This window comes from Grammomys surdaster, unplaced genomic scaffold (genome assembly GCF_004785775.1).
Source record: "Grammomys surdaster isolate TR1022 unplaced genomic scaffold, NIH_TR_1.0 125896, whole genome shotgun sequence".
NCBI lineage: Eukaryota > Metazoa > Chordata > Mammalia > Rodentia > Muridae > Grammomys > Grammomys surdaster.
The window spans coordinates 1,645,034-1,658,048 of record NW_021620720.1 but is presented as its reverse complement, the minus strand read 5'-3'; the positions used below and the strand labels follow the sequence as shown (position 1 = coordinate 1,658,048).

Genomic DNA, 13,015 nt, shown 5'->3' with positions numbered 1-13,015 from the left:
GACTCAGTAATAAGGTAGAGGGTAATTAAGAAAGACACCTGAGGGCTGGAGAGATGGCTCAGTGGTTAAGAGCATTGACTGCACTTCCAGAGGTCCTGAGTTCAAATCCCAGCAACCACATGGTGGCTCACAACCATCTGTAATGAGATCTGATGCCCTCTTCTGGTGTGTCTGAAGACAGCTACAGTGTATTCATATATAATAAATAAATAAATCTTTAAAAAAAAAAAAAGACACCTGAAATAAACAACAGACATATATTCATACTACATACACACACGCACATTAGACATACATACATACCACATATATGCATACATGCACATGTACATGAGACAGATAGACATACACACACACCACTTACACATATCCACACACGCACATGCCAGACATATATTCATACCACATACACACATGTACACATGCACATGCACATTAGACATACATACATACACACCACATACATGCACACATGCACACATACATGAGACAGACAGACATACCACTTACACACATGCACACATATACAAAGAAAAAGAACACCTGAAGAGAGATTAGATAGAAGACAGAGACTTGTTCTGAGACTAAAGTAAATATGTTTCTCCTGAGTCCAGACCTTCCTGCACTCCCTGTTTAGGAGACAGCAAGATCCCTGTCAAGCAGTGGAGCCAAGCTGGGCCTGGAGTTTGTATTTGTGAGTGCCCCTCCTCCATCCAGTGAACTTCCAAGGAGGCAATGATTCCCTTGGTGTTGCTCAGATATCAAACAAGTATGGAATTCAAAGCAGGGCTGCCATTTTCTGCCTGGATCCAATAAGATCTGCAATCCTCCATGGTCAATAAGATCTGCAATCCTCCATGTGACCAAGCTTGTCTATCAGGACTGTAAATAATGGCCCAGAGGCCTGGAGGAGAAGCCATCATCTAAAGACAAATGTTTAGAGCCCCACCTCACTCTGAGAACATGGGATTCCTTGAGTGGGAAGCAGAGAAGAATCAGAACCCAGCTTACATCTTCTGATTTGCTGCCCAGTTGAGTGTGTGTGGGACCTGGAGACTTTAGCTACCCCATTTATCTTTGGTCTTGCCTCTTGAGGCCTCACACAGCCTCGCACACATAGCCTTGCATGGCCTCACACAGCCCACAGATTCAGCCTGGGGTACTTGGACTGCTACGACACTCCCAAGAACTGTCTCTCAAGTGTCCTCTCCTGGCAATGCAGGAGCCTTTGCACAGAGGATGAAGGTACAGGATGGTGTGGAAGAAGGCCCCATCTAGCTACAAATACACAGGGAAAGAGAGAGGTGGCCATCTTGAAAAGTAGAACCAAGTCCCCTGAGCTTCTAAATGACAACAGCTGATTCGCCTTCCTTTCCCACCCTCCCTTTGGTGGGCGTGAGGGACCAAGAGTAAAGTCTGTGAAGGGGAAAGGGAGGGCAGCTGTGGGGAAGGAAGCCAAGTCATCTCAGCTTTACTGCTCAGAGGCCACATCTCCTTGTCACCGATGTAAAAGAGTCAGGGGCTACTGCGGCTGCTTTATATCTTGGACCACTCTGCAGGCCCACTATAGACAAAATTGGTCTCGCTGCTCCTGGGGCTGAATGGATGAGCCCCCATCCGCCCACCGCCTATTTGGGGACAAGCTGTATAGGGGCGGGCTGTGTGGCTTCCTTACAGCCTCTCTCTGTCAAATGCTAAAATGATTGGCAACTCTGTCTAACTCTAGATTTGTTTCCTCTTTCTGAAACAAGAGTCTTTAGCCCAGCTGGCTTTGAACTCGCTACACAGTCAGAAATGGCCTTGAACTTCTGCTCCTCCTGCCCCCACATCTCTATTGCTGAGGTTATAGGCGTGTGCTACCATGCCTGGATTTATATGTTGCTGGAGACAAAACCTAAGACTCTCTGCATGTTAGGCAAGCACTCTCCCAACTGAGTCACATCCTCAGCCCTAAGCCCTTCTATAAGAAATGAAAAGAGCCACCCAGGGAAGCACACTGCATCCCTCCATGTGACTTTCCACCTGCCTCCTTGGATGGGTAGCCCTTGCTCCACAAGGCCACCGAAGGCCAAAGGAAAAGAATTAGAACTGGAACAAGAACACATGGGAATAAATGCATCACTACAGCCAGCTGGGAGCGGGGGGGTGGGGGGCAAGAGGGCCACTTTGGGGGAAGGATATTAACAGTTGCAGCCAAGCAGAAGTCCCTCATCACCTTTAATTCTCCCACGGGGAGCCTGTCTGGCTTGAGTTATTTTTCGTGGGAAGGAAAAGCCGCCCTGGCCCTTTTAACCTAACACGGATCATAGAGCAGAGAAAATATAACAGCCTCAAACCACTAAGCACTCTTCAAGTAGACTCTGCAGCCTGCCAAAGAGGCAAGAGGGGGCTGGGTTAAAGGAATGACATTTATGTTTTCTAGAGAAAGCAGAAGGTTTCCCCACTGGGCAGAAGCTGCAGGGTGAAGGTGGAAGGGCATTTGCTGCATGCGACCTGACCTCGGAGATAAGCTCTGAGGGGCTCAGGAGGCAGCCCAGGGCATCCAGGGAAGGACGGTGGCGGAGCTGCCCAGGTGAGTGCACACAGGGTGCTTCCGTCTCTCTCCATCACAGACCCACTTGACTGCTGCAACACACCGGTAAGAATTGAGAGTCTTGTAATTTGCCCAGATGGTGGGAGCTCCCAATTGCTCCTTCTCCAGAGACAGCTGTTCAACCACTGGGCCATATGGCTCTGTTGCTCCGCACCCACTCCGGGAAATAAAACACTTTGTACACGCGACTCTGCACACCTCAGATCTGCCTCTTGTTCTGAGCAGGTAATTAAGACCTCCAGCTGAGTTGCTGCACCCCAGTGGCTGTCCGAACAACTCGGGCCAGTTTTTAAAGCTCCATCGATATCTGCACAGTGGGGGATGTCTGCACACCAGCTCAGCTGTCTACCACTGTCACAGGAGCTAAGACAGAGTCACTCAGAACCCCAGGCACACCCCAGAATTCCTTTAAGGTCACTTACGTCTTTATTCCCCACGTGGAGACAGGAAAACCTTTACATCCTTTGAGTTGGTTAACTGATTAAATGATTACCGGTTACAGTCAAGACCAGCTGCGCCCTGAGACTCACAGACTCCGCCTCAGGGAGAGTCAGGAGACTTCTCCCACATAAGTAAGGTCCTCAGCTCCACACTCTGGGATCAGGATCACCATTTCTTTCCAAGACACCTGCAGGCTGAACCCTAAGATCTTGACAAGGCCCCAAAACTGGGACCAGACTTCACTGGTTGCAGCATGGGCTGCCAGCCACATCCCTGAGATGCAGAGCCTGGTGATGTTTCTTTGCAATCCTTTCCAACAGTTCCTTTAGAAAATCAAGCCGAGGAGGATGGGGGGCAACCTTGCGCCCCACCTTGTAACCCTACATCTCCCAACATCTGAACTGGCATTCCGAAATTTGCCAAAGCTTAACAGGACACAGCCACAGTGTGGACAGGTGTAGAATCCCACCCCTCATCAACACTTCCCCTAACCTTGTTTGCAAGCCTGGCTAGGTGGGAGTACTCTCAGTTTTTCACACAGATGAGGAAACCGGCACAGAACAGCTACCAAGCAGGGTTTCCAGACCAGGCTCCTGCCCAGAGGGAACAAGAAGTGACACAACACGGTACGGTACCACCGAGATCATGAGTGCTACTGACAAGGGGACTGAAGGCAAGGGGAGAGGGACACCCCTTCACACCTTAAGTTCAGTCCTCGCTTTTCAGACATTGACAATGATGGTGTTGGCACCTTCCAGCATGGGCCGTCGGATGAGTCATTCACTCCTCCGAGGAGCTTTTACATATCTTGTGTGTAGATGTAAGCAGGTCAATATATACTTCTGTCACTGTTTGAGACAAGGTCTTACATAGCCCAGGCTAGTCCAAAACTCACTATGTAGCTGAAGATGACTTTGAGTTTCAGATCTTTCCCCCACCTCCTAACTGCTGTGTTCAGTTCCTGTAAAGCTTGAGATTGACCCCAGGGGCCTGTGTATGCTGTTCTAGCACTCTGCCCTCCTGCTTGCGTGCCCAGCCCTGTGTAGCAATTTTGAAGAGAAGCCTGAGACAAGCATGGGGGTTCCTTCCTCACCCCAGTGTTTGTGGAGACAAATGTCCTTCAACATCATTGCCACGGCTCTGTCCCTCAAGTTAGAGATATATGTTGCAGGTAGTATTTAAAACGGCGGCACTCAATCTTGTTTGATTTTACGGGGCTGCCATCTTCCTGACTATGGAAAGGCCTGAGACCACAAGCGTGTTCTCACTGCTGCTTGGCTCAGGCCACCAGCTCAGGCGGCCAGAAACACGGACCCTGCCACCCACAAGACGCCAGTGTGGGAGATGGCTCTGCCAATCTTCCACGCTGTCTCCACAAGGTTGGGCTGAGCCCAGACCATCTCGCCATCTATGAGGCACCTGGTAGAAATGAGAATCTCATGTTTAAAGTTTAACCAATAGTTTTATATATTTAATAATGCTCAAATAACAAGATGTCCACACAATTAGAAGTGTTAACCAATTAACTAACCTAGATATAAGTTGTTACCCAGGACTGCTCTCAGTACATGAGTGGTTCTCCATCGATCCTACACACCTGCCCCCCAGCTCCTCCTCTTCCCTCTCCTCTTCCTCTCCTTACTCCTCCTCTTCCTCTCCTTACTCCTCCCACCTTTGCTCCTCCCAACTTGTGGGGAAAATATGCCGCTACAGATTTAAGTCAAGTTTCCCCAGAAATGGAGCAGGTTTTTATGAGTCCATGAAGACCTGTAGCAGCTGTTCCAGATGCAGGAAGCAGTGACTGGCCCTGGGGAGGTTTGTGATGCTGTGGCCACAGACCCTGGTTAAGCACACTGTCATATGCAAACAAGCCCCATGACGTTTCCAAGGGGCGCTGTGGCGATTTCCTAATCTTCTTCATTACACGGTCCCTCTTGGGCTCCTGCTCTGGTTTATCCCCTTGAGTAGGGTTTCCATTCTCAACTGTCCTGTGATTTTGGCTGTCCTGTTAACTTAGCCCACCGATTCAAACATGCCTTCAATTTACAAGTAACAGACCTTGTGAACCAACTGGTCTTTTGATATTACACATGAGAAGGCAAAGCTTCAAAGAGACAGAACCCCGCATCTGCTCATCAGGAGTACGCTGACGCCTTATTGAGAGTTCTATTCATCAGCCAGGCCAGGCTCGCAACCGATGACTCCTCCAACCCGAGGGGGACAGCTAAGAGAATACAGAGCCCTCCTTATCCTTCAGTTCAAAGTCAGCTAAGGGGAGACCTGATGACTAATGACATTCAGTGACAACTATGGGTGTTCCTTTGACCACAACCACCCTGCCAAGCATCCGATGATATTTGCTTTAGAGTAAAAGAGATTTGAACCTGGGAACCAGTAGGGAATGTAGCCTGAACCAGGGTCTGTCTTCTGGGCTTCCATGCACAGATGCAATGTGGTTTTGAAGGAAGAGCAATGCTCTGATTAGAACTAAATATGGGGGAGGGGCCGGAGAGGCTTTTCCACAAAATTAATGGAGTTTGCCCCAGGGCCTACACCTGCCACATAGTTTTGGAATCCAGAGAAAAGAATGTCCAGCTAGGAAAGAGCTGCCAACAGATGAAGGGGAGGCAGATGGAAGAGGAATTAAGGTCCACTGCTTCCTCCGCACAGCCCGGGTCCTGCCCTAGCTTGCTTCTCAGCATCCATCCGGTCCGCATCTTCATCCATCCTCCATCCACTCAGAGCGCTCTCTGGAAGTCCATTGTGCAAAAACAAGATTAAAAGGGACGGCAGAACAAAGCCCTAGCCTCCCTAACAAAGGCTCCTCCACTTAGTAAATTAGAAGCTCTTTCCATCTGACACACTTTTAAAGGGAAATCTTCAATTACCAGGTGCCCGTGGGCCAGAGCAACAAAAGGCTCCACCGGTGACTTTATTCTCAAACCCAAAGCAGGCATTGAAGTGGTTTTATGTAAGAGAGATACTAATCAAGTCCATATAATTTTGTGAATCCTTTATGGAGGACTGAAGGGCGTTTGAGCCCTGCGGCTGCTTCAAAGAGATTTCTGCAGCTTCTGCGTTTACCTTGCCAAAAGCTTAGCTGAGCAAACAGAACCCTGTAAATCACGGGGCTACTGATTTACTATCAGGCCTCTGCAGTTTGTTTGGTGGACGGGAGTTTGTGAATAAACAGACCAAGGGCCAGGTCTCTCCACCTGGCCATGACAACAAGAGGGGGCTTGTTCTCTCTCTGTGTCTCTGTCTCTCTCTGTCTCTGTCTCTCTCTGTCTCTCTGTCTCTGTCTCTCTCTATCTGTACATGTCCCCTAATTATGGGGACATTTCTGTACATGCCTCCACTTTATTTTTTATTAAATTTTAAATTTTTGTATGTGTTGGGTGTGTGTATGTGGAGATGATGTCACGTGGATAGAGGTCAAAGGTTAACTTGTTGGCATACTTCTTCCACTAGGTACCAGGGATAGAACTTAGGTCATCCATCATGGCTGTGAGCCCTTTTATCTGCTGAGCCACCTCATTAGCTCCTCTACATTAGTTTTTGAGACACGGTCTCTTATCGAACTCAGAGCTTACTGAATCAGTTCAATGGGCTATCCTGCAAACCTCCGGGATTCTCCTCATTGCTGGAATTACAGGTGCACTTGGCCACACTCGGGTTTGGTTTGGTTTTGCTTTTTAAACTTGAGTGCTGAGGATTTGAGCTTAGGTCCTCACGTTTACGTGGGAAGCACTTTTACCAAGTCAGTTCTAAGGCTGAATTGAAGTTGGGGCCACATCTAGGCAGCCCCCTCTTTCCAGTTGGACATAGGGGAAAGGTGACCAGAGGGAAATTTGTTTTTCTGTCTGGCCAGGAGGGAGGGAACTTCTGTCCATGGTACCAGTGCTACCTTCATCTTGAGAATGAGATGAACGGGGGATTTGACTTCTCTGCCTCCTCCAGCAAGAGCAAAGGAAATCATTCTGGCTCCCTTGGTGGTGATTCAGAAGTGCCAGTAGCTTGCAAAAGGGAAGGAAGAGGTGAGAGTGGAGAGGACAATGGGGAAGGTGACTCTCAGCACAATCGAGGAAGCAGTAAACACATGCTCAACCCCACAGGTATGCAGATAGCACTCCCACATGAGCTTTAGTAGGCTCTCCCACTGGGAAGACATGCAGTTCACACACTCAGCAAGCAATGCACAGAACACACCCATACCTATGTCTCTAGAACCCCAGCACCCAGGGACATATGTTTGTCTATGACAATAAAGACTAATTCTGGGTACCACTTACCACACGCCGGGGCCCCATCCCCAGTACATCCCACGGGTATCACACGCCAGGCATCCTATGAAGCTTTCTTCAAGCTTCACACACCAGGAAAGTACTACCAGTACCTGGTTTTACAGCTAAATAAATGGAGGTCCAGAGAAGTTAGATGACTTACCCAAAGTCACACAGGCAGTCTGGTTCAGCTTGCCTGCAGATGCCCCTCTGGCTAGGCAGATTCTTATTTCTCCCTGCACATAGGTACACACAGCCAGACCTAAAGGAGGCTGCCCATCCTCAGATGTCCAGATATCTCCAGGGATCCAAGCATTTCAGGGACTCAGGTCCAGGCTAGGGCTTGCAATGTAGAATAGGGTGTGGGTTGTTAGAATATTACAATACTCCTGTTCTCTTGGGGTCAGAAAGATGAGTGAGCAGTTACGAGAAGTTATTGTACTTTCGGGGGATTCTGGTTTTGTTCTTAGCACATACATGATGGATTACAACAGTCTGTCACTTCAGTCCTAGGTGATCTGATTCCTTTTTGTGGCACCCATGGGTGCCAGGCACACATACATGCAGGTAAACATCCACACACATAAAATAAAATCATCAGTCTGGGTAAAAGTAGTTGCTACCTTTTCCTTATAAACCAGCCATTTTCAGGTCACCTGCCCCTCACTCCAGGGCACTTCCTAGTCTCTATTCCTTCTGATTTACCGGTGAGACTATCAAACCAGAAGTTACATATTTTCACCCTTCCTCCCAGGTGCAGACAAGGTGGACACAGAGACATGTGTGCCACACAAGGGACCTCCCACTAGGCTCTCCTCCAATGTCCGTGGGCTAGCACGGTAAAGGAAGTATCTAGCTCCCCCAGACAATCCCCTCACTCCCCACCACGCAGCTGATCAAGGCCCTTCAGAGGCAGATCTTCAAAGACACTGAAGTACCCATCAGGAGGCAGAGGGAGGCTCTGAGCTGTCCTTGTCATCCCTCCCTGAAGCCATTCAGCGTCCCTTAATCAAAGAGCAAGCACTAGAGGAGATATAGGGACCGATGAGTCCATTCACTGCAAAACCTTGGTTAATGGCCACTCTCCTCAGCCCCAGAGGGAGGGAAGCACTTGTCCAGCCAACCAGTCAGCACAGGGAGTTCCCTCTGTCCATCTGCAGAGCATCCTGCCTGGGGAGGCAGGAAACAACAGACAATGGGCAATTCAGGCACCTGGATGAGGTAAGGGCCTGCAGTGGACAGTGGAAGGGACCCTAGGGACGCCAGGTATAGGACACAGGCTTCTTAGTAGAGGACTCTGATCTGTATTTGGTAGTAGCCCCAAGGGCTTATAGAAGGACGTCAGAAACCAAAGGAGGCGTCAGGTCAGGCAAGAATGAGTAGGCAGTGGCTGGCTACTCGGGGTGCTGGGAGCTGCTCGCAACTGTCATTTTGCCAGCCTCTGTAGACCCTGAGACATATTTTAAGTTTGGGACGCTATTGTTTTTTTGTTTCTGTGATAGGATCTCATGTACCTCAGGCTAGACTCATACTTGTTATGTAGCTGAAAATGACCCCAAGCTTCTGATCCTTCTGCCTCTACCTCCTGAAGTGCTGGACTACAGGCCTGTGCTGCCACACCCAGATTATGGGCTTCTTAGGTTCAAACTGAGAACTTCATGAAGATGAGGCAAGCGCTCCACCACCAGAGCTATACCACCAGCCTCAAGGACATATATATTTTCAAGTCAGGTGGTACCATGGTGGAGAAAGTAGAGACAAGCAAGGGGCATAGATTGATGTCCTCAAGACTCTCCTGGAAGATCCCACTGGGCAGAGGACAGAAGTCCCAAACCCTCCTGTGTGCAAGGGCAGCAGAGTCCTTTAGTGAGATCCAGACACATAGCCCTACAACTGTCTAAACCACCGCTCAGCTCTGACCTTTCTTCCATCTGATGTGTAAACGATCTTTTTCCAAGCATCTGAGTTACCTGGACCTCCCTTCCCAGGTTTCAAGATGTGTCTCCCTAAGACAGCCGCAGCATTTGGAGTGGGTCTGTTTCATTATCCACTCATCCAATACTCGCCAGCACCAGATGCTCAGCCTGGTGACAAACCATGCAGAAGACTTGATCCCTGTGTTCGGAAATTCATTCCCAAGCTAGATGGACAGACAGACAAACAGTGGGGGCATCAGAGGCAGTGGGATGAGGGGAGCCAGAAGAAGAATGGGGTAAACACAGAGCTTGTGACCTCAACTGTCTATGGCTTCTAAACAATTAATTACTGTCCAGAGTAGACTCTCACAAGGGGAGCCTGGAGCCAGCAGGCACTGTGGGGACCTCACATGAGTTCACTCGCTCAATGACTTACTAAGACCTGGCAATCAACAACAAGGGTTCAAGAACAAGTCCTTGGTAGTTTTAACACATCTTTGGAATGGTCTGAGAGCCCAGATCACTCAGCAGGTACCTAACGAGGCAGCTTGGAAGCTCCTCCTTCACCGCCATCAACCTTGTGACACCGTGGCCTACCCACTGAAAGCCCACTTCTTGTAATATGAAGGTATCTCTCCCACAACCCTATATCCCCGGATATAGAGCTGCATGATGTAAAATAATGTGACAACTGCATATATGGGCACACAGGGACATGAATGGATGTGGCTCTAGGCAGCAAAGCTCAGCACCAGGTGTTAGTGACCCAACAGGGCGATATCAGCACTCTCCTGTGCCAGCTGCAGGCACAATTCCCCAAGGAGGCCCACAGAGCCACCACAAGTGCTTCCCTCTAAGTTTCAGACAGGACCCTCAAACTCTGCTTGTATACATACACACACACACACACCTGACTCCCCCCGGATCTCCCCCAAGCTCTGTTACCCTACCCTGGTATCTATTGGGACCCACCTCACAATTTTTAGAAATGTATTTATATGTATTCATGTATGCATGAGTAATGACATACATACGTGTGGTATGTATGTATGCAGGTATGCGTGTGTGCAGGTGTGCACATCCAGAGGCCAGAAGAGGCTGTCCAGTGTCTGGCTCTCTGACTCTCCACCTTGTCCCTTATTCCCATGAGTAAATTCAGAATCTGGAGCTAGGCTGGTGGCCAGCAACCCTCCACAATCCTTTTGTCATCACCATCTCCTCAGAGCTCTGGGGGTAGAGACAGGTATAACAATCCCTGGCTTTTTGGGTGGGTGCCGGGGATTTGAACTCAGGTCCTCATGCTTGCACAGCAAGCCCTCTGATCCACTGAGTCATCTGCCCAGATCACCCCCGTGTAATGCGGGGCTTCTCCTTGCTACCTTCTTGACTACCCTCTCAGTTAAACCCCATGTCTGTCTTCCAGCCAGCCATCCTTCCTGACCAGAGAAAAACCACTGGGAAGGGGAAATACAAGATTTAATGCCACACCTACTTATCTTTTATGTGGATTCTCACGAGTGCCAGTGGCCTCTGTGAACCTCTAGTTTGTCTTCTGTAGGACAATGATATAGCATGCTTCAATAGTTTGGCTGAGCAAGCACAGACTAGACAGTACGTGAGCACAGAGGGTAAACTACCACCTTATACCACTATGGTCATTATGGCTGCTGGAAGTTAGTGACTGATCCAAGAAAGTACTGAGTTAAATGTCACATGGTCTGTACCAGGCCTCCACTTTACCGCTCGTGATAAAACAGACACAGCCCCACGTGGCAAGGGGATAAGGGTTGATGGAAACTCATCGTGCTACTAAAATCCCCCCAAAATACAGTAAACCGTTTATTGAAATACAAAACTCTGAGAGAAAGGAAAATTCCAAGTTTGAGAGCAAGGAGACTTTATAGGAAAAGGGTAAGGTCAAGAACTGATGCCAAGTTAGCACAGGGAACATCAGACCTAGTCATCAACCCACCTCCTAGTCTCCAGCCCATGCCAGGAGTCAAGGGTTTCATGCCCACATGAGGCAGAGTTGGCATCAGGAGCTTCCAAAACCACTCAGGGAACCTTGGACAAACTGCCTGCCAACCTGGGGATAAGACAAGGCAATCTGTCCTGGGGCTGAAGGGGGTAGAATCCCTCATCCAAAGAAGCCAGGGGAGGGGCTGGGAGTGACTGCTTCTGGGAGTATACAGTCTCTCAGGGTGGGGGTGGGTGGGAGGGTGGGGGGTGGAGGTTAACAATGTGCTGAGACTAGCCAGGATGATATCTGTACCACACTGTGCTAAACGCCACCAAACGTACACTCTGAAATGATGCACTTCCTGATACATGAATTTCATGCCAATTAAACAGAGAAGGGAGAAAAAGAAAAGAAAAGAAAAGAAAAGAAAAGAGAAGAAAAGAAAAGAAAAGAAAAGAAAAGAAAAGCCAGCAACCCATACCTTCACTACACACAGGAATCCCAGGACAAGCCATGAGACCAGAGGATGGTCTCAGGACAATGAAAATGATTAATTGTTCATGGAAAAATGCAAAGGCGGTGGATAGGGCACCTGTACACACAGGGTGCAGGAGAGAAGATGCTGAAAGTCAGACAGCTGATAGCTGGGGCCGTGACTCAGTTGCTGGAATACTTGCCATACAAGCATGAGGACTCGAGTTCGAATCTCCAGAACCCTTGTAAAAGTCAGGTATATGGTACACACCCACAATCCTCCCCTGGGGAGGTAAGACAGGAGGAGCCTTGGAGCCCACTGGCCATGGCCAGTCTAGCCAAATGAATGAGCTTCAGGCTCAGTGAGAGACTGTCTCAGAAAATAAGGTAGAGAGTAACTAAAAAAGACACCCAACATTGCCCTCTGATCTCCATCCACATACACACTCATAGGTACATACGTGTGCTTATGCATATAACCGCAAACATGTATGCAACCACAGACCACACACATACACACACCACTTTATGTTTAAAAAGTGACTCCCTCTAAGAGAAGACATCCTCCCATCTTGGCTACTCAGCAGGCGTCACAAGCAGGAGAGTGGTTACTCCAAAGATTTGAACTAAGAGAACTAAAAGCTCAAGACAGAAGCTTCTAGAAAAAAAAAGCTATAGACGACATATGTTTAGAATAACTGAAGCCATAAGCACAGGTACAGAACTGGTCTCCAGAAAGGACCTGCAGAAAAACGAGCTTGTATTTCTGAAACAGCTTCAGTAAACCCTTAGGAATGAATCGTAAGCAACTGAAATTCAGACCTCGGCGGACAGGTTAATTAGCTGAGCTGCAGGATCTAAACAATGGATCTGAGACACTTGTTCAAGACAAGACACTGGAGATACGGGGTGAAACATGGAGATTTAGAAGACTGAGGATGGGGTGGGGTGAGAGGCTCTGGCACCCCCGGGGCTCTAATGGGAGGGGCGAGGAAATGGAGGAAGGAGATTGTTAAGGAGCCATGGCTGAGAACATTCCAGACTGCTAAAGGGCATGGATCCTACCTTGAAGATGCATAGCTCTGAGAAGGAAAAAACACAAATAAAAATAACTCCAGGACTGGAGAAATGGCTCAGGACATGCTGCTTTTCCAGAGGACACAGGTTCAGTTCCCAGCACCCAGGTTAGATCACAACCACCTGTCTCTTCTCTAGCTAAAGGGGATTTGATGTCCTCTCCTGGCCTCCAAGGGCACACATGGGCACACACACACACCACACACACTCAGACATACACACGGAGAGAGAGAGAGAGAGAGAGAGAGAGAGAGAGAGAGAGAGAGAGAGA

General features: G+C 48.7%; 1 protein-coding gene across 3 annotated transcripts in view; it reads right to left on the bottom strand.

Annotated features, from left to right (window-relative positions):
• Megf11 (multiple EGF like domains 11) overlaps positions 1 to 13,015 on the bottom strand; it is a 325,074-nt gene that overhangs the window by 189,389 nt on the left and 122,670 nt on the right. The gene's annotated exons all lie outside the window — the stretch shown is intronic.